The sequence below is a fragment of the Crinia signifera genome, chromosome 4 (genome assembly GCF_055691185.1).
Source record: "Crinia signifera chromosome 4, ASM5569118v1, whole genome shotgun sequence".
NCBI lineage: Eukaryota > Metazoa > Chordata > Amphibia > Anura > Myobatrachidae > Crinia > Crinia signifera.
In genome coordinates this window covers 253,257,224-253,277,231 of record NC_139220.1, presented here as the reverse complement: position 1 = coordinate 253,277,231, position 20,008 = coordinate 253,257,224, and the positions used below count along the sequence as shown (strand labels likewise).

At 42.4% G+C, this 20,008-nt stretch overlaps 1 protein-coding gene across 12 annotated transcripts in view; it reads left to right on the top strand.

The window, feature by feature from the left end:
* The window catches only part of LOC146075239 (uncharacterized), a 74,496-nt gene that overhangs the window by 30,639 nt on the left and 23,849 nt on the right, over positions 1–20,008 (top strand). For 3 of the 12 annotated variants that reach the window (XR_014473536.1, XM_083184250.1, XM_083184242.1), the window contains 2 exons: positions 1,338–3,142; positions 9,368–11,794. The gene's annotated coding sequence lies outside the window, so the exon portion shown is untranslated. Of the gene's footprint in view, positions 1–1,337; positions 3,216–9,367; positions 11,795–13,265; positions 15,726–20,008 lie in introns of those variants that run through there. The other 9 variants (XR_014473534.1, XM_083184244.1, XR_014473537.1 and 6 more) reach the window with 7 other exon arrangements.

Below are 20,008 nucleotides of genomic sequence, written 5' to 3'. Positions count from 1 at the left end.
TTTTATAGTCCCCCCAATCATATATATGTGTGTGTGTTTAAATCTGGCTCTGACACGAGCCAGTGCCTCCCTAAATCACTGCCCCTTACTGGGCCTGAAGCATGTGTAGAAATAAAAGGGTACATTTCACACTTGACGTTGGGGCTTTTCAGTATGGTAGCAGCATTCCTATCTGCCCTTAGGTGTTTTTAATGAGTGCAGTTTCCTACATTGGTTTCTACATTTGTGTATATATATATATATATATATATATATATATATATATATATATATATATATATATATTAGAATGGGCACTATTTAAAGGTAAGACCTGGATAAATTGATATAAACGTGGTGCATGCATATAAATTGCAGTTGCCTCCTGATTAGATGAATGCCATGGCATCCCATTCTGGTGCCACCTAGTGACTTTTATATCAATGCATCCACAACTGATAACAAGTGTAGGACCTGGTGTCATTGAGAAAATGATGAGTGTCTCCAAAAGTAATACACCAATGTACTAATGGGGGAAGAAGGGGCTTTTGAAAGTCAAACCTTACCCACCACTTAAAAGGTTGAAAGCACTTTCAAAACAACCACCAAACAAACAAACAAAACAGTAGTAATATTATTGTCTCCACATTCCTGCATCACAGTCCCATGATATTACTGAAAAACACTGAAGCTTTGGGTAGACACATAGGGGGAATATTACTCAGATGTGTATTCTACTTCACATGTGATGTTGCTATGGGCAACAATCATCAGATCCTGTCTACACATTTCAGCATGCTCTGCATCAGATTCAGCATGGCTAGATTTAGATAGCAAAACTGAAGCAGAGCTTGCTGGGATGTGTAGTTTAAAAACATCTGGAGTGCCAAGGTTAGCCATCAAGGTTCTAGAGGATGCTAAAAAAATAAGAAGTAAATTCTGATTGGTTGCCCATAGCAACATCCCATGTGAAGTAGAATACACATCTTAGTAAATTTCCGCCATAGATTTCCTCCAAGAAGACAAGTTCCAGCACAAAGTATGTGTGTTACTACGAGATGGGAAAGACGGCCTACATCTGTTCAGAAACAGCGACCAATGAATGAGTCGCATAATATGGAATGCTTGCTAACAACTCATGAATCTGTCCTAATTGTTTCCAGACTCTAGATCCTGTCGCTTCCTCTGTGAAACATCTAATTTCTTCCATGTAACAGCCTCATGTATTGTAAGACGTTGGTTTAATGTTGTTTTATGTGTGTGTTCCTGTAAAATGCGGCTTTAATGCTCCATTTAAATCCCTTACCCTCACAAAAAATAAAATAATACTTATGTTCTTGTCTCCATTCTGGTAACAGGACGACTTAAGAAAAGGCCTTTCGCAGGAAATAACGCCATGTCATTCTGAGAATACAGGACATGTTTTTATGTCAGATGAAGGAGATGCAAGTTTGTTAACTCTTTCCCTTTCTGAAGGAGACTTTGGTTTGTACATGGCCACTGGCACTTAATGCTTGTTTCCCAGGTCCTTTTTTTCCCCAGGAAATTCAAAATACTGCAAACTGTCATGTTTGTGTTCCATGTAAATATTTATACCTTTTCTTGTTCTAAATGGGATATATACATTCCTAATGTGTTCCATCTGACGGCACACAATTATCCCAGAACATATTAGTTGTTTATGCTATTGATTTATTTATGTCATTTCGTATTAGTATGTAGGAATTCAGGGCTTGCAATTGTTGTATGCTTTCAGTGTTTAAATGCTGGTTGGGAAGATGCTTGAGAGGAAATAACGTTCAGCTCTGGAATAGCTGAGATCTGGTAGCAGTAGAACGACACAAGTTTGATGACCATAGCTAACAGCCAATCACATGCAGATTTCACTGGCATTGCACTGTACAATCTATTGTAAATGCAGGGGTTAAAGTGTGTATGTGTGGTTGTGTGTGTGTGTGTGGGGGGGGGGGGGGGGAAAGGTTGGTGGTGAGGTGGAACTAGTTCAACCTTTACTTTGGCCTTGCACAGTAATTCTAACAGAAAAACATTATAGTTTGCAGAAGAGTGCCAAAATCCTACCACTGGCCCAGTATGCGGTCCATGGGTCGACAATGTTGAGTCGACTTTTTGAGGGTTGACCATGCCCATGTCAACCTTAAGCTTGTGTCGAATATTAGTCAATTTTGACCTATGGTATGTCGACCATTTCAGGTGTTGACCTAGTCATTGTCGACCATTAGTGGTCGACCTAGTGACTGCCAACCAAGACTTTGTTGACCCCTTATACCGTAACCCACTGGCCCTGCCTAATGAGGGCAGGGGAGGGGGTGAGTTAAGTGGCAGAGGGAAATGAGTTCTACCACCTCTCCAGGATTACTTTTAGACCTCTGTAAATATGTCCTGTCTGATTGGTTTCAATAGTAATTGTAAAGCACAATGGAATTTGCTGGCACTATATACATATATACATAATTGTTAATAATAATAATAATACTAATAATAATAATAATTATTATTATTATTTAATATTAGCATTTATATATTACAGTGAAACAGAGTACACAACCAGCTTAAAGGTTAACAAATAAGGAAACCCTTGTGATTATTATTCTAAACACTCACTGGAAATGCTTACACATTACCCGACAGCTGATGTAGTTAACCATATCGGCCACGGGCGGCCAATATTGTCGGTATGCACTGAACAGTATCGGCCACTGATATCAGTGATGTCACTGGGACTCACTGAATATGCGAGTCGTTAGGCTATATTGCCAAATTGACCACTATGTTCGGCAGATATCAATCATCGTTGATGATGCGCGGGAGCACACATCGTTAACGGTATTGAGTGTCCACACTAGACGATATTGTTAACAATCTCGCCCAATGTGTATGGGGCTGTAGCCAACTCTATGGGTTTTAGTCTCACTGACCTCAGCACTGTTCTTATCGTTTCTCAACACTATACTTATTGCAAGTTCAATTAAATATCATCTGAGTGATATTATCTATAAAATGTATTTTCTATGTCACTCATGAATCTTCTTCCATTATTATCTTCCTTATTTTATAGTAACTCCACAGCTTGTATGGCCTCACCTGTATCCGCCAACTGGGATTTCCTTCAGGTGCTGACAATGGCAGATGAAGAGAATGAAAGGTACAATATGCGTCCAAGTCAGAGAATTTCTCTGTCCCGCTGTCACTTACTGTACTGACTGGGACTGGCTGAGTTGGGAGAAAAGCAAAAAGAAAACAGTAACTTTATATCTCAATTAAGATCTCTAGAACTCAAAGAATCCTATATTACTTACCACCGTACAAGAGGTAGAGCATGTTATCTATTTATATCTGGAACAAACCATGCTGTAATGTAAGGGGTGCAAACACACACAGACACACACACACACACACTATATATATATATATATATATATATATATATATATATATATATATGGGGAACAGACTCTCGTTTCGCGCCACTGGTTTTTATAGTAACTATGCTAGGGTTGCCGGACCCACACGGACCCCTTTTGGATGGGGACAAAAGGAATGTGAGTAGCAGTTGTGGGTTGGCGCCCTTTGGTGAGATCTTCAATAATTAGATCTATGAAGCCTTAAGTTGGAATTCCATACACATAAAAGTAAAGTTCAAAATTCATATATAAATTTATTAAAATGTCTCTGGATCCACACTACAATGGTGGTTAGATCAGATCATAAAAAGTTCAGAGGTAAAGTTCATATCGGTACAATAGACGATCCCAACGAGTTTCGTCCCAACACGGGACTTCATCAGGGGTTCGCTATGAACATAAACATATACAGATTCTTAATTTTGCAACTTGCATAATCATTTTAAATATCATACAATTTCAATAACAATTTTTAAAATAATGTACAAAGAAGGACTTTACTTAAAATCATTTTTACAGTATTGTAGGCTAATATTATCAGCATGTGACAATTATCATTTGACAAAAAAATGAATGAGAAAAAAAGGGCAGGTGGTAGGAAGAAAAGATGAATGAAGAGAAGAACGAGGAAAACAAGAAAAATAATAATGGTTTCCAAGAAGTATGGTGATGACTTGAAGAAAGATTAGGAGTATATTTATGGCTTTGACATACCAAAAAGCATAGGGACAAGTTCCACAGTGTTTTCGCTATGTACGTCTCTGACTGGGTATATGTATAATAGAACTTTAAGAATTCAAAAGGTACCTATAAAAAGACATTTCCATTTTTAAGAGAATATTCTGATATATGGCATATACTATAGGTAAAAGATTTTAAGGGAGGAAAGAATTCCTACTGAGTTGTCAATTACCTTGGGGAGTTATTACCATATAAAATCTATTGTTCCACAGGAGCGCTCTCTTTCTTAATTGCGGGTTAGGCTTCCCGATAATTAACTCAGCATACTCAGGTCATACATGTGCGGGTAATTGTGAGACTGTGGGTATATGCACAAAAAAATATATACATGAGTATACTCTTATACTTGTACTTTTATGCTCGAGACAGGATTCACTATTAAAATGAAATTTTTTACCTTGGGATTTCGGGGTTCTAGGGTGTTCACCCTGCTATACCCTCCCAGACTCCGTTCACTTTTTTTCACAAGAATGTTGAGTGGACCCCCTCCTTGTATTTTATGGATTTTGGACTGTTTAGCCCTTTTTTGTGTTGCTACACCAGCATGATGGAGATATTATGTGTGAGTGTGGGCGTAAAACAGATTACGCTTATTCTAAACTTTGCTTTTGTACAAGAAACAGAAAAAAAGAGAAAAAAGTTTTTCTATTTACTTGACCTTACCTCCACACCACCTATCGGTGCCTAGGCACACAAACTTTAATATTGTGGATTCACTATAAATCATTCCTGATCAATTTAAAACATCACTGGGTAGGTATAAGTGCACAGGTATATTGTCATATTCCCCATTATCCCATGTTAACTTTTGTAAAATAAACACATTGGTTTATTGCTTCTAAACATAAGTGCCGTTTGTTTGTTCTTTCCTTACTATCCAAATGAGATGCTGGCACCTGAATTTCAAAGATTTTTTCAGGTGACTTGAAGAAGACAGGTATTGGTTCATGAATTCCCCTTATTTATGATTATGTATTTGTTATACATATTCTGCAGCACTTTACAGAGAATATTTGAACATTCGCATCAGTCCCTGCCCTAGTGGAGCTTACAATCTATATTCCCTACCACACGTACACGCACACACAGACAATCTAGGGTTAATTGTGGGGGGAAACCGGAGTACCCGGAGAAAACCCAGGCAAGCATGAGGAGAATATACAAACTCCACACAGGGCCATGGTGGGAATGAAATCCATGACCTCAGTGCTGTGAGGCAGTAATGCTAACCATTACACCATCCGTGCTGCCCTTACACATCTATAACATATCACTTATTTTATTCTTCCATAAATGCAAGGGATGATGCACACCAAACTACAGCATGACGATGTACAAATTCCGGTACTTGTTTCCTAGCACGGCCACAAATCTTGGCCATTGGGGGTAATTTTAGTGGCCTGCGACGCGACCGACGCGATGCCCCCATTTTTCCATTGAAATGCATTGAAAACAGTGAAAAATCGGGTCGGTCGCGTCGTGTGCGCCTAAAAATGCTTAAATGGTCCACCCGCGATGGCCGCGATTTCCCCATAGGGAACAATGTTAAATGCCTCAATTTAGCCGCGATGCCCCCGATTTCCCATAGGAAACAATGTTAAATGGGTCAATTTACCCAAATCATCATAGGGAAGCATGGTAAATGGGCCAGAAAGCCCAAAAAAAACCCTGACCAGTGAAATGTCCCCCCAAAAGTAGTTCACGACACCCCGCGATGAACGTGAACCCGAAGCGTGGCGAGCGCAGCGAGTCCGCGAGGGGCGGCGGTACGCGTCCTCCGACCTTTTCATACCCCCCACTATCCACTAGGGCGTGGAGTGAGAATAGAATAGTGTGGCGAGCGCAGCGAGCCACCGAGCCCGAAGCGTGGCGAGCGCAGCGAGCCCTACGAGGGGACGCGGATACCTTCACAGGTAATCGTGTCCCTTCGCAAGCTTCACAGGTATCCACGTCCGCTCGCCACGCTTCGGGCTCGGTGGCTCGCTGCGCTCGCCACACTATTCTATTCTCACTCCACGCCCTAGTGGATAGTAGGGGTATGAAAAGGTCGGAGGACGCGTACCGCCGCCCCTCGCATGCTCGCTGCGCTCGCCACGCTTCGGGTTCACGTTGATCACGTGGTGGCGTAAACTACTTTTGGGGGGACATTTCAATGTTCAGGGGTGTTTTTGGCCCATTTACCATTGTTCCTATGATAATTTGGGTAAATTGAGCCATTTCACATTGTTTCCTATGGGAAATCGTGGTCATCGCGGGTAAATTGAGGCATTTAACATTGTTCTCTATGGGGAAATCGCGGGCATCGCGTCTGGCCCATCGCACCCGATTTTTTTGCGCATGCGATGGCCCCGATTTTACCCCCGATGACCGTGATTATGATCGTTGTGGCCGTGCTAGGAAACAAGTACCCAAATTCCCTTAGGGACCATTGTCTTAATTTCATTCTGAAGTCATGCACTATATAGTCTCCCTCAGAAGTTTAGCACTGAGTATGGCTTTATTACCTATGTAAATGTAGAAACTACAGGACAAACATCATACTGTTCATTATAATATCAGTTTACACTTGCGAGCGCACCAAAAAGAAAGCAATTCTGTCAGGCTAATTGCCTAAAAGTAAAAGAAAGAACTTCCTATGTTATTCTATTAGAAGCCTTTTTTTCATCGTAATCACAAATAAGGATTGCGGCTCCCCTGGGAGACCTGCATTCTAATTTACAATTGAACCACAGATCAGGGCAATCAATCTTGAGTAACTTTTTTTACAAGGTAATTGCAGCAACATGACAGGAGAACACTCATTGCCAGGCCTGGGCTGTGGTAGGGAACCTGCACCAACCTGGTGTAGAGTGCTGGACTGTACAGGAGGCACAGAGGCTATGAATATGTAATGAGAACTTATTAGCAGCTCACTCCTGTAACTGTGATGAATGACATTATCTTGAGACTGGTACATTCTAAACATGAATTCTATAATGACCTATTTTTCATGGGTTGTCAGTGGAGCTTGTGCTGGCATATGTACTGTAGGTAGTGTAGTGATTCCCCAATATCCAGTACTCACATCACGCTTCTTATGTTGGGAAAGGAAGGCTCTTATTCTGGTTCACTCACAAAGGCAAATTCCTTCTCAAATGGACAAAACCATGTGTATTTCGGGGGGGGGGGGGGGGGGCAGATGAAACTTGTGCAGACCTAGCGGCAGATTCTCTAAGCTAAAAATGCTTTAAAACCCCCGTTATCGGGGTTCTTACTGCATTTTGCGATGCACTAAGCATTCCCCGCCGGGTTAGTGTGGCGGGGGGGGGCATCCCCAGAAAAATCTGGCGATGCCCCATAGAAGCCTATGTGCTTCTAACGTGACCCCCCCGCCACCCCGCACCGCCCCCCCCCCCCTTACCTGTGTCCAGGCAGCACAGAGCTGTGCTGCCCGAACCTGTGACCTCCTCCTCCCTGCACTGATCCTCTTCCGGGTGCAGGGAGGAGGAGAGCCAACCCCCCTGCAGCAGCAGCCAGCAGCCGAGAAAGGGAGGGAGGGGGAACCGCCGGGAGGGAAGACCCGCTGACTCACCGCAAAGGACAGCTCTTAATGCAAGAGCTGTCCTTTGCCATAATTATCGCATATTTTAGTGCATATGAGATAATTATGAATGCGATGGGCGGTGATAGGGGGCGGAGCTGGGGTGCGGATGTTAGAACATCCCCCCCTAATGCTTGTGTTGACCTTCCCACCCTGTTGACCTTAGCCAGGTCGACCTATATCTGGTGTCAACCTAAGCCATGTCAACCTTCAGTGGTTGACCTAACGCATGTGGACCTTCATAAGGTCTACCTAGTGACCGTATACCGATGTAAGAGCAGGTAGTCCTGTCCTAACAAATGGGTGCACCATTTGGGCTTTAGTTCATTATGCATCAGGCCAGTTGGGCACACGGTTGCTTAGGAACCAGGTCATTTAAGCCCAAGGTATTTTGTGGTTCAGATTTGTCTAACATCGAGTTATATGGACTCCAGTTACTTTGTCTAACAACACTGCAGGGAATATTTATATTTATTTTACCAAATTTCCCATGAAAATAATGCAGAATCTTCAATCATCAATCATAATCTTCATTATGATGTGAATCTATTTATCAAAGGCTGAATACAGCAGATATCAGATATACCTCGCCTGTGATGGGCTTACTAATGCTGCAGACCGCTGTAACCATTTGGACAAGCAGTTGCTGGACCGCCCCTACATACTAAGCTACAAAAAGCTTAGCTATTGGGAGGGTGGTCCCATTAACTAACATTGTCTTCAGGTATTAGTAATCGTTAAAGATAAACAGGAAGCTTAGGAATCTTCACCAGTAGATGAGGTGTCTACCATTGAAACAGGGGCGTAACTAGATATTTGTAGGCCCGATAGCAAAAGTTTGTAAGGGCCCGATATTTAGGGACTGACGGTGATAAATGTATGTAAAACATATAACTTAGACAGTAAAGATGGGCCCCCTTCAGTTCTGGGCCCCATAGCAGCTGCACCCCTTGCACCTATGGTAGTTACACCCTTGCAATGAAAGCCTTAATAATGTGGTGCTTTGCCAGGATAGCCTATATTCAGAAGCCCTGTCCCAGTAAGAAATCACTGCTAAATATCTGTGATAAATCTGAGCTTTACCATATAAAATAGTTAAGTATTTACTGGGGAAACCCTAATAAATAATATATAGGCCCTTTACATTTAGGGTCTTGATTCCTATCTGCTTGTCTCATTGGGCAGCAGTACAGAATACAGTAGGCATTAGTGATTTTGGTTATAGATTGGGGTTAGACATTTTGGACTAGCGACAAAGATAGGAAAATAGGGCTAGGAATTGGGGTAAGAGATTTACTATAGGTGCAGGATTTAGATTATTGTAACCTGAAAAAACGACAACAAAATTTTGTGTTCACCTACTAGTTTAAGTGTGAAAGTATACTGAAGGTAGGAAGTCCATGGGGGTACTTGTGGGACTGAGTATCCATACACTTTTAAAAGCTTTCCCAAAAAAGTAATAGAGGAACATCACTTAAGTTCGATGTTGAATTGTGCTGGGAATGTGTTCCTGGGGCTAGATTTCTTCTCACACCTCAAGAATAAGTCTAGTTGTAGGTTTACAGAGTAGACAAATGCAGGAGCTAGGGGGGAATTCCAGTTGCCCAGAAGCTCACATTATCCCGCTATTGTTTTGTTTTCTTAGAGACTCACCCCCCTTTAATTGAATATACCACTGATGTTAACATTGCTCTGATGGCTGCTTTTCAAGTTTTCCATGTCCAAAAAAACAATTGACAAGATCTTGGCTGTTGTACATGAAAAAACTTATGGGGATTGTACTGGCACTCCTGCCACGACTGTACCCTGTTAGGGCATCACAGTATAAAAGCACCATGTTCACATGAAAGAAGCTGCAGTATGGCTTACTGGTAATTCTAGCCAATTCATGAAATGTCACCACAATCTCATTGCAGGATGGGCTGGCTGAACAAGCTATGTGGTCATTTTGCTGTCAATATGGGATTGCGCAGCTGAATTGGGGACCTCAGGATGTGTATTTGTTATGGATCTCCTAGGCATGCTATAAATGTAAGCGCATTTGATCATAATCATCATCAAATATCTGTACTGTTATTAAAATAAACAAAGGAAAAACAAATGAATGCTTGCATAGCAAAACTGCAGGGTACTGTAGATCAGTTTGCTAACATTACTATTATTGGACAGTCTATATGAGCCAAAAGAAGAACTCTGCTTTATGTCTTTAAATAGCCTTATTTATTGGGCTTGTTTACAAAATGAAGCCAATTGTTTGTGTTGTATTTTTATGTACAGAAGTTCTGTGATGACCAGCTGGTTTTAATCTTAAAATAACTTTGATATATTGATTTGTACATACTCTGATCTGCAACTCTTACTAACTACATTACTTAATTGTTCTGGCTTCATTATGAGTTTTTGAGCTATATTTTTCTATCATGGTGAACATATGTTTATCACTGCTTTGAGACACAACACAACACGATCTAATCTCTGCATATACATGTGTGCTAATGGTATAAAAGCTGTGTTCTCCCTGGTGCTATGGTGATGCTAACATCTCCTAACATCTCCATAACACCTAATGGGCCTGTTTAACCAATAGGCCGATCAGGCTGCAGCCTGGAGCTGGGGTACTGCAAGGAGCATAGTACCAGCACAATAAAATGCTCTGAGATGGGAGTGCTTCCTGGTGCTGCTGGAGTTGGGGCCGGACAATGGGGGTTATTCTGGTCCGTTACCAAGGAACGTACGTTTGCACGTAGACCGATGTTTTGGATTTGCGCACGTGCAGCTGCATTTGTGCGCATGCGGCCATGCAGAACAGACTGTTCACTCGGGGCATGCACCCAAGGCTGCGGCCGGGGGGCGTGGGGCAGCAGAGGATAGTCACGCTCATGGTTTCATGGGCGTTCCCATGGAAATGTTGGGCGTTCTCATGGAAATCGCCTGGTGACGTGGGTACTGGGGGTGGGCAGCTGACATCACTAGATGTCAGCTGCCCGTCCACTTCCTTCTGAATGCCCACACACATATAAGGTTACCTCAGAGTAACCTTAGAGGTGTGTGTGCCGTCCACATCATTCGATGGCTGGCGACCATTGAATGATGTGGGTGTTCCCGCACAGCCTGCAAATGGATGTTTATGTTAAACATCCATTTGCAGCTCGTGTGTATGAACACGGCATGCGAGGGGAGGTGCCTATTGGCATTCGCAGGGTGGCATCTGGTGGACTTGCAAGTCTTCGAATTTGAAGTTTTTGGGGATATGGGGACCCCCAATTAAAGGGTTCCCTCCTCTCCAGGGCACTCCAGCCGTGGGCTGAAGCCTGGGGCTATCCCCTGCACCCCAGGGCAGTGGGTGCGGGGTTGATAGCTGTTTTTTAACTGTAATATTGTCCTTTACAGTAGGACTACAGGTCCCAGCAAGCCTACCCCACATGCTGGTACTTGGGAGAACCACACATACCAGCATGTGGGGCATTAAAGGCCTGCTGGCACCTATAGCCCTCCTTAAGCTCTTTTGCATGGCCGCCTCCCAGGACTTTGTCTTCATGAGCTCTTCTCTGCTGTCTCAAGCTGGCTAATATAGCCAGCTCAAGGGCGGGGGCGATGACACGGAAAGCACCACCGCATATGTGTAGACTGCCACATAGGAGCCTGTTTGCAGGCTGATTGCGGCGCAGCATGTCCCGCTGAACCGGACACGTTGCACCGCTATGTGTAGAAGCAGCCTTAATTAGGCCCTGGGCATAAAAGCTGTGTACACCCTGGTGCTATGGGTGCAACAAACATCTCTTCCTAATGATACAATGCTATAAAAACCATGGTACCATGTTGCTACGGTGTAACTAACATCTCTGCCTATGGTATAGAAGCTGTTCACACGCTGCGCTACTTTTTAACGGTACTTCTGTATTATCTGGGCGCCCGATTTTTTGATCGGGTCGGAAAAATCGGGTCGATCGCATCGCATGCAACCATATCGCATGCGATGCGATGCGATGGACACGATTTTTACATTGGATTCAATGTTAAATGGTCCCTGAGACTCGATTTTACATTGGGTCCAATGTTCAATGCCCCCCAGACCCCATTTTTATTGGATACCCACCCTTTCCTACCCCCACTATCCAAGTGGGCATGTGGGCATGGAGTTGAATTTATATAGCGTGGTGAGCGCAGCGAGCCACCGAGCCCGAAGCATGGCGAGCGGACGCGAATTACTTAAAATGTATTCCGCGTCAGCTCGCCACGCTTCGGGCTCGGTGGCTCGCTGTGCTCGCCATGCTATATAAAATCAACTCCATGCCCACTTGGATAGCGGGGGTAGGAACAGGGTGGGTATCCAATAAAAAATGGGGTCTGGGGGGCATTTAACATTGGACCCAATGTAAAAATTGCGTGCATCGCATGCGATTTGGTTGCATGCGATGCGATCGACCTGATTTTTCTGAAAAAGTTCATCGCATCTGATTGTATGCCTTAAGTTAAGGAATACAATAAAAAAATCGGGCGCCCAGATACTACATAACTAACATTGTGTACACCCTAGTTCTACAGTTTAACTATCATCTCTGCCTAATGGTATAGAAGCTATGTACACCCTGGTGCCATGGTGAAACTAACATCTCTGCCTAATGGTATAGAAGCGGTGTACACCCTGGTTCTACGGTGAAACTAACATCTCTTCCGAATGGTATAGAAGCTGTTTACACCCTGGTTCTATGGTGTTACTAAGATCTCTGCCTAATTGTATAGAAGCTGTGTACACACTGGTTCTATGGTGTAACTAACCTCTCTGCCTAATAATATAAAATGGAAAATAGGTACGATCATAGAACCCACTAATCTCATGAAGTTGCCACAATGAAGTGGAATACATTCAAGATGACTATCCAAGAGATCATTTAGGGGGACATCCAGGTGGGAGGTGAAAGGTATATGGCAGGGTGCGGCAAATTGCTTTCTTGCAGCACACAATGATATGATTCACCACAAAAGATGTCATCAAACAAAACTGGAGTAGTAGGCAGATAAGAGAGGCTTGTTTATTCTTGCGGGAGTCTTGGAGTTCTTCCTTGAAATCTGGAGTTGTCCACATATTTCTGGAATAGTAGGCACCTATATGATGTGGCAGTATGACCTAGTGTTGATTGCCTTATACGGATCACTGCTACACCTTGGCCCTTGGTGAGGACACAACTGTTCAGGTGCGTCCTCTACTGTAACCACGAAAAAGGGGGACACCCAACATACAGGCATGTTTACCCGAACAAGAAAAAATTTCATTTCAAGATGGAAACAGGAGAAAAATGTAAAAGGAAGAGGAAAAGGTAAATAGAAGATAGAGATGGAGAAAAGACAAATGCATATATAATATAGAAAGAGATAAAGAGAAAATATATTTTATTGTTTGATTACATGATTTATACTCTTGCTGAAGTACAATACATTCGCCTCAGGTCTTTGAAAAGCAATTTACACTATCCATATGATTCCCTGCATCAGGCAATGGGGATTTGAGATTTACAAATTACTGCTCTCTCTTTATTTGTTAGATCAGAATTACTTTTCTCACAAAGTGGCCAAAACTGTGAAATCTCAGCTACTCGGAGGTGAAAATAAAGTTGGCAAAAATATAAACTAAATGTTTTGTACTGTGGAGAAATGTGGATCATCCTTATTTCTGAAGTAAAATCTAGTTCAGTATGGTAGCAGTAAGGCTTCACCATTTTATCGTACTAGCAAGTGCTAAAGATACAATTCACATGTAAGACTACTACTAATAATGAATATCACCAATATTAATAAAAATACTATTAATACTACTACTTCTACTACTACTCCTTTCATTATGCTTACTGCGACTACTATTATTATTATTAATAATAATAATAATAATAATAATGATAACAATAATAATAATAATAGTATCATCATTATTATAAGGGCTTCATAGAATTTGCTTATAGTTACAGTATATGCATCAAACAGTTTTCACAGGGAGATAAAGTATATTGATGATAAGAGGCAGCTATTTAAAAATCAACTTTTCAATCTCTGTTCCTCTTCTGTCTGGTCAACCTCTTCAGAAGGCGATGGGTGGCGTTAAGCTGCTCGCCAAGCAGCAAACGACTGCTGCTTAGCGAGCGGTACTGAATTAGGCCTATGCGTGTATCCAGTTATGTCTATAGTGATGGATGGGACCTAGAAGGGGCAAACACTCCTGCTGATGTTGGCAGCAACAAGCAAAAGGCTGGGAAGAAGGGGGCTGGACAATGGCCATGCCCCTCCTTAAGGATATCCTCCCTTGTCTTTACATCCAAGACAACGGAGGACATCATTAAAGACCAGCGGGAATGCGCATAGATATTGATATTGGGCATACACACTAGACAATATGCACATTGATATCGTTATTGCACATATCATTAATTATTAGCGTCTAGTGTGTACAGAGCTACTGGGAAGACACATTTTCTTCATAAACAAAGAGGACCTTTTTAAATTCAGCATAGATCAGGCCTTACAAGTTTATTTACATCATATACAGTAGGCTAGTAAGGAGAGAACATACAAACCATACACAGAACTGAACCCACAATTACATTTCAGTTAGGAAGCAATTAAAATTCCACTATACAACCTAATTTTTCCACAGAAAACTAGCACATAGTTATCATCTTCCTGTCAGATATAAGTATTTACACATATTAATGAAACATTGTATATACCATGTACTGACCGGAGCATACTCACTGCATACCTTTTGGATTTTCTGTGACACATCAAGCTACCAGTATATTGCAGGACATCAGAATAACCACATGCGACCATCAAATGATTTGTCAAGCGCTTGCAGATCTGAAACCCCTCTGTGGTGTCTCAGATCTCCAAGTTCCCTGTGCGGGAGCGGGGGGGAGGGGCAGCTGACATCCGCTGAAGTCAGCTGCCCGCCTCTGCACCCGCATCACCGGGCCATTAACATGGGAAAGCTGGGTGTTCCCATGCGATACGCCCCCTGCTGTCACCCCCCACCCGCACTGCTAGGTGTGAGTGGGACGGCGAACATGCAGTTAACCATGCCCACTCGCACTAAGCATCTGCACATGCGAATGAGCAGACGCTCCCCCGTGTGAACAGGCGGGGGACCGATTTGATCAGAATACCCCCACAGTTATGAATCAGAGAGGGAGGAGTTCAGTTGTATTGCTGAATGTAAGAAACAAATTTTATGACTACCAAATTTACTAAACATTCCAATCTACAGTATATTTTGAGTGCTATGGAAACCATAACAATAATTCAGAATGGCTAGAAATTTAAGCCAATGTACCCGGTTTAAATATAGATTGTAAGCTTGCGAGCAGGGCCCTCCTCCCTCCATGTCGGTTTGTATCTACCCAGTTTGTTTTATCACTGTTGTTTCCAATGTAAAGCACAACGGAATATGCTGCGCTATATAAGAAACTGCAAATAAAAAAAATTATGAATCTATACATGTGCGGTTCAATAAACTGGTTCAATCTGGGGGACTACTGGATTCAAGTTCACATGGAAAACCTTTAAAAATAGTATACATTTTAGCCATTAGGTGCAAGATTACACCCTCAAACCTTCTTGGACATGGTTGAACTTGTTTGTCTGGTTCAAATAACAATATTTTGAGAATTGATCATGAATATTTTTAGATATGCTTTTATTACTTAGTTCAAGAACCACTTTATAACAATTGCAAGCATCTCTGTTACTGTTTATTTTGACAGACTTTAATTAATGCCACATGCTGTATACTTATACAATATAATTATCTCACACAATATAGATAGCTCCACCCTATACATAATTATCGCACACAATTTAAATAACCGCACCTACTATATAATTATCTTACCCTCTCCATTTTAACACTTTTCAAGGCTTAGTACATCTCGCCCAAAGTACCAACCAACCAGCTCCTAGCTGTCATATTTCAATCACAGCCCGTAAAATGACAGTTAGTAGCTGGTTGGTTGGTACTTTATCTTCAACTACTTTATCACTCTCAAATGCTTAGTAAACATGTAAACACTACTTACACTAATTACTTTACACATTGTTGCACGCACCAATCTTTGTGGCAGGAGGGTAGGGGGGAGGGGGGCGGCGTGGGGCACCGTGCTGAACATTCTCATGCTACTGAGGCCATGACGGACATGAGGGGGGGGGGGGGGGGGGCAGCTAACATCACCGGATGTCAGCTGCCCACCCACTTCCCCCTAAGTTTACATGTTCAGAGCAACCTTATATATATGCTTGCACCTTCCACATCTTTCGATGGTTGGCGACCATGGAAAGATGTGGGCGGGTCCCAGTGGCATGCAAATGGATGTTTATGTGAAACATCCATTCACAGCCAGTGCGAACGTACGCAGCTTGCAAATGATGGGCCGGCGTACCACCATTCGTTCACTCGCAAGGATGCGAATTTGAATAACCCCCTGACTATAGATAAATCCATCCATCATATAATTACCTCATCTCCTATCAATAACTCCATAACTCTATAAAATGACCTCACATGAGAAAGATCTGTTTCCACCATCAATCATCAAACTCAGCCATTTGTTAGTAACTCCACCAATTTTTCACCACTATAAAGTGTTTTATTCATGTTAAGCAGGTATAATCCAGAAACATTTGGCCTGATAAACTAATCCACCTTTGTATTGATCCATTCAATATGTTGCCTAGGTGTCTACAGTGTTCTGGCAATGTTTAATCCTGTGGCTAGGAAAATATTAATAATAAGATTTACAGATTAGGAAATCCATTCAAGTACATTTTTCTCCATTTTCCTATCATTAGGAAACCGGACCAGGTGTGCTAAGTCAGCCGGATCTGCATATAAAATACCAAGTATGAATCTAATTACACCTAGTGCTGGGATTGTATATTGCGAAGTGCAGCTTGCAGCTATACCTTCTGCACTCCACTAACTTTCTTTTCCTGGTGCCTCTAATGACATTTTCAGTCATTAATGAGTTAATAAAAATTTCAAAGTCATCTGGGTTTAGATAAGTGGAAAGAAAGAGGAGCATTGTGCCTGTAATGACAGGCTGCCTGCTGCCCTTGGGATGTCATGGGTCAGACATGTTAAGAATGTGTGCACCCAATCATCTGCTGATCTTTATCAGCAGGCCCTCAAGCACAATCCACGCCAGGCCAGTATGGGAACTCCGATGAATAAACAATGCCTTCTTGGATTGTTGCAGGCTGTGTGATATAGTGAATGGTTTATACATTCTAAAACATGATGACATTAGCAATCAATATACCAATTACTGGACAAGTTATTGGGCTAGGAATGCACATGTCTTGATCCTAAACGCACTTTGAACACTGTACCTGCCAAGACAGCCTTTGTTATTGAACCCTTGAACTTCTGGAGACACGGGCCATCCCGGTACATATATCGAAGACAACTGTGATGAACAGCATACATACATACATACATACATACATACATAAATACATACAATCATCAGATCCTGACATGTGCACAACAGTCTGCCTTAGTGTAGTTTGGAAAAAGTAGCAAACTCCACTGAACATTCAGGGTTAACTAAGTATTGTATCATTATAATTTTTATTCTTTATTTTTATGGTGCTAAAAGGGGTCCCTATTACTTAAAAAATACACAAACAGAAACTATATAAGCAAATCTAAAAAAAGTGACTTAGAGTATTGCAGATCATGGGCATGGTTTATAAACATTGCTTCATCAGCGGTCATAGGGTGGGATGTGCTAAGGCCAGAAATGCTGCCAAAACTCTGAAAATGTTGGCTGCATTCCCATATGTATCAAGCTTCATAATGCAATATATTCTTGAGCTTGGACCTGGTGGCTAGTGCATTTCCCTGAGAGGGATCCAATCAGAGGATGCCGGACGGGGTCCCGACTGTCGGGATCCCGACAGGCATTTACCCGACTGTCAAAACACCAACAGACGGGTTCCCGACGGCCACCTGCTATTTTCCCTCCTGCGGGTCCACGACCCCCATAGAGGGAGAATAGAATAGGTGGCGAGCGCAGTGAGCCCGCAAGGGGCTTAGTTGCGCTCACCATGCTGTCTGAGGCTGGACAGTCGGGATCCTGACATCGGGCTAATGACTGTCGGGATCCCTACTGTCGGACCCCTGTACCACACCCCAATCAGATGCCTCCAATCACCCCCACAGTGCCAGCATCATTATGTGCATGAATGGAAAGACTCCTGGGTCCTAAATCTGAAGGTCCAGTGATCACAGCTTGTATCGGGAGAGCATTGATATGTGTGTGGGGTGATTAGTAATACCCCTTTAACACTACCAAGCCATGTCACACCCTGGGTTTTGTTCCAGGCACCATCCCGGGTGCGACCCGGCTTGAAAACCCTTTTCCACTAGCATTCACCACCCAGTATAATGCTGTGCAAGTGATGTCACTGGAGGTGGGTCCTGAGCCAGCACTGGGAGAAGAGAGCATCTCTCAGTGCCGGCTATAGCAATTGCAATGAATGGGACCTGGGTACATGTCTACCCAGGAAACAAATGGACATTTGTTTTGGAGGATATTGGTTAATGTATTCGTCATTCGGGTCAAAAACATTCAGGTCAAAAAACAATGAAAAAAAACATGTTGACCTCGCGACCTGTTGACCTAGCGCATTTGTCGACCTAGAACCATGTCAACATTGTCCCATGTCGACATAGACACCTGTCAACCTTCACCCATGTCGACCTAGAACCCTGTCAACCTAGTTGCCTGCCGACCCAGTGGTGTCAACAAAATGACTGTCGACCTAAGTGGTGTCGACAATTCGATCGTTTCCCGGCAGGATGGGTTAATGAGTTTGAAAATAGGGGTGGAGGCAAATGGACAAATAGGTGGTGATTTTGTGGTTTGTGAGAGTTTAGCTCCCATCTACAACTATTCAGTTGTTTTGAGTGAGTTGCCCGGATGCTGTACTGTGTGTCACATTACAAATTTGGGGTAGTACTGCCATGTGTGGGTTGGGGCCATGTCTGTTTTGTGTCAATACCGGGCCCTACAATTTCTGTTGGCAGCTATGCTCATATATGAGTATATTAAAACAAAATTAAAAATTCAAAGTATGTACTACTTTGAAAATTGGGTACAAGTGTAGTTTCACGGTGGCAGTTACGTAGTCAGCGTAGCGTCTCTGTCAGAATCAGCGTAGTGTTCCCGCAGCGAGTGTAGTTAGTGTAGTCAGTCAGAAGTAGCGTAGTGTTACGGCGGCCACTTAGCGTAGTTAGCTTAGTCAGCGTCCCTGTCAGAAGTAGCGTAGTGTTCCCACGGCCTCAGATGTATGATGGCAGGTGTGAATGTTTTCTTTAAACACCCCCACTATCCACACCAGCCTGAAGTGTGGCGAGCGGACGCATTACGCATCCTCCTGACTTGTTCATACCCCCCCACTATCCACTTCGGCATGGAGTTGATTTTATAAAGCACGGCTTACTTTATATGTATTCCGCGTCCCCACGTGGGGCTCGCTGCGCTTGCCACGCTTATTCAGCATTTGGATACACCAGAGTGAAGATCCGGTCACCCAGCCTTATTTTGTTGATTGAACCTTGATGTTGACACTGATAAAGGGTGCAAAAAACAAAGTATAAGGGGACATACCCTTTGCCAGTCTAAACGAGTGTTCTGATATTTGGCAACATATATACTTCTACAGAGTTCTTGTTTTGAGATACATAGCGGTTCCATCAATTATAGACACTGCATGAAGTGCTATCGTACTTTTTCAATCAAGTCATCAAACGCCCCTGATGAAGTCACGTAGTTGACGAAACGCATTGGGCCTGCCATTTTATTGTATTACTGTACATTCTGTGTAAAGACTCTGTAAAATGACCATGTGATTTTGTCTTTTCATTAAGCCTTTTTGAAGGCTATTTTTATCAGTATTAAGTATTTGTACATATATAAAAAAGGAAAGTGGTGTATTTTACCTAAGCGCACTCTGACTTTCTTTGTATATATATATATATATATATATATATATATATATATATATATATATATATATATATATATATATATATATATAGTATATAGTACATCATTTGAAGTACACTCCATTAGGGTTTTTTCCCCTTTCTCTCTGCGTGTTGCTGCTATCTATCGCCCACCTGGGCTTCCCAAATCAAAATTTCTGGAAGATTTCTCTGCCTGGCTCCCCCATTTCTTATCCTCTGACATCTCCACTATCATCCTGGGTGACTTTAACATTGCTATTGACAGTCCAC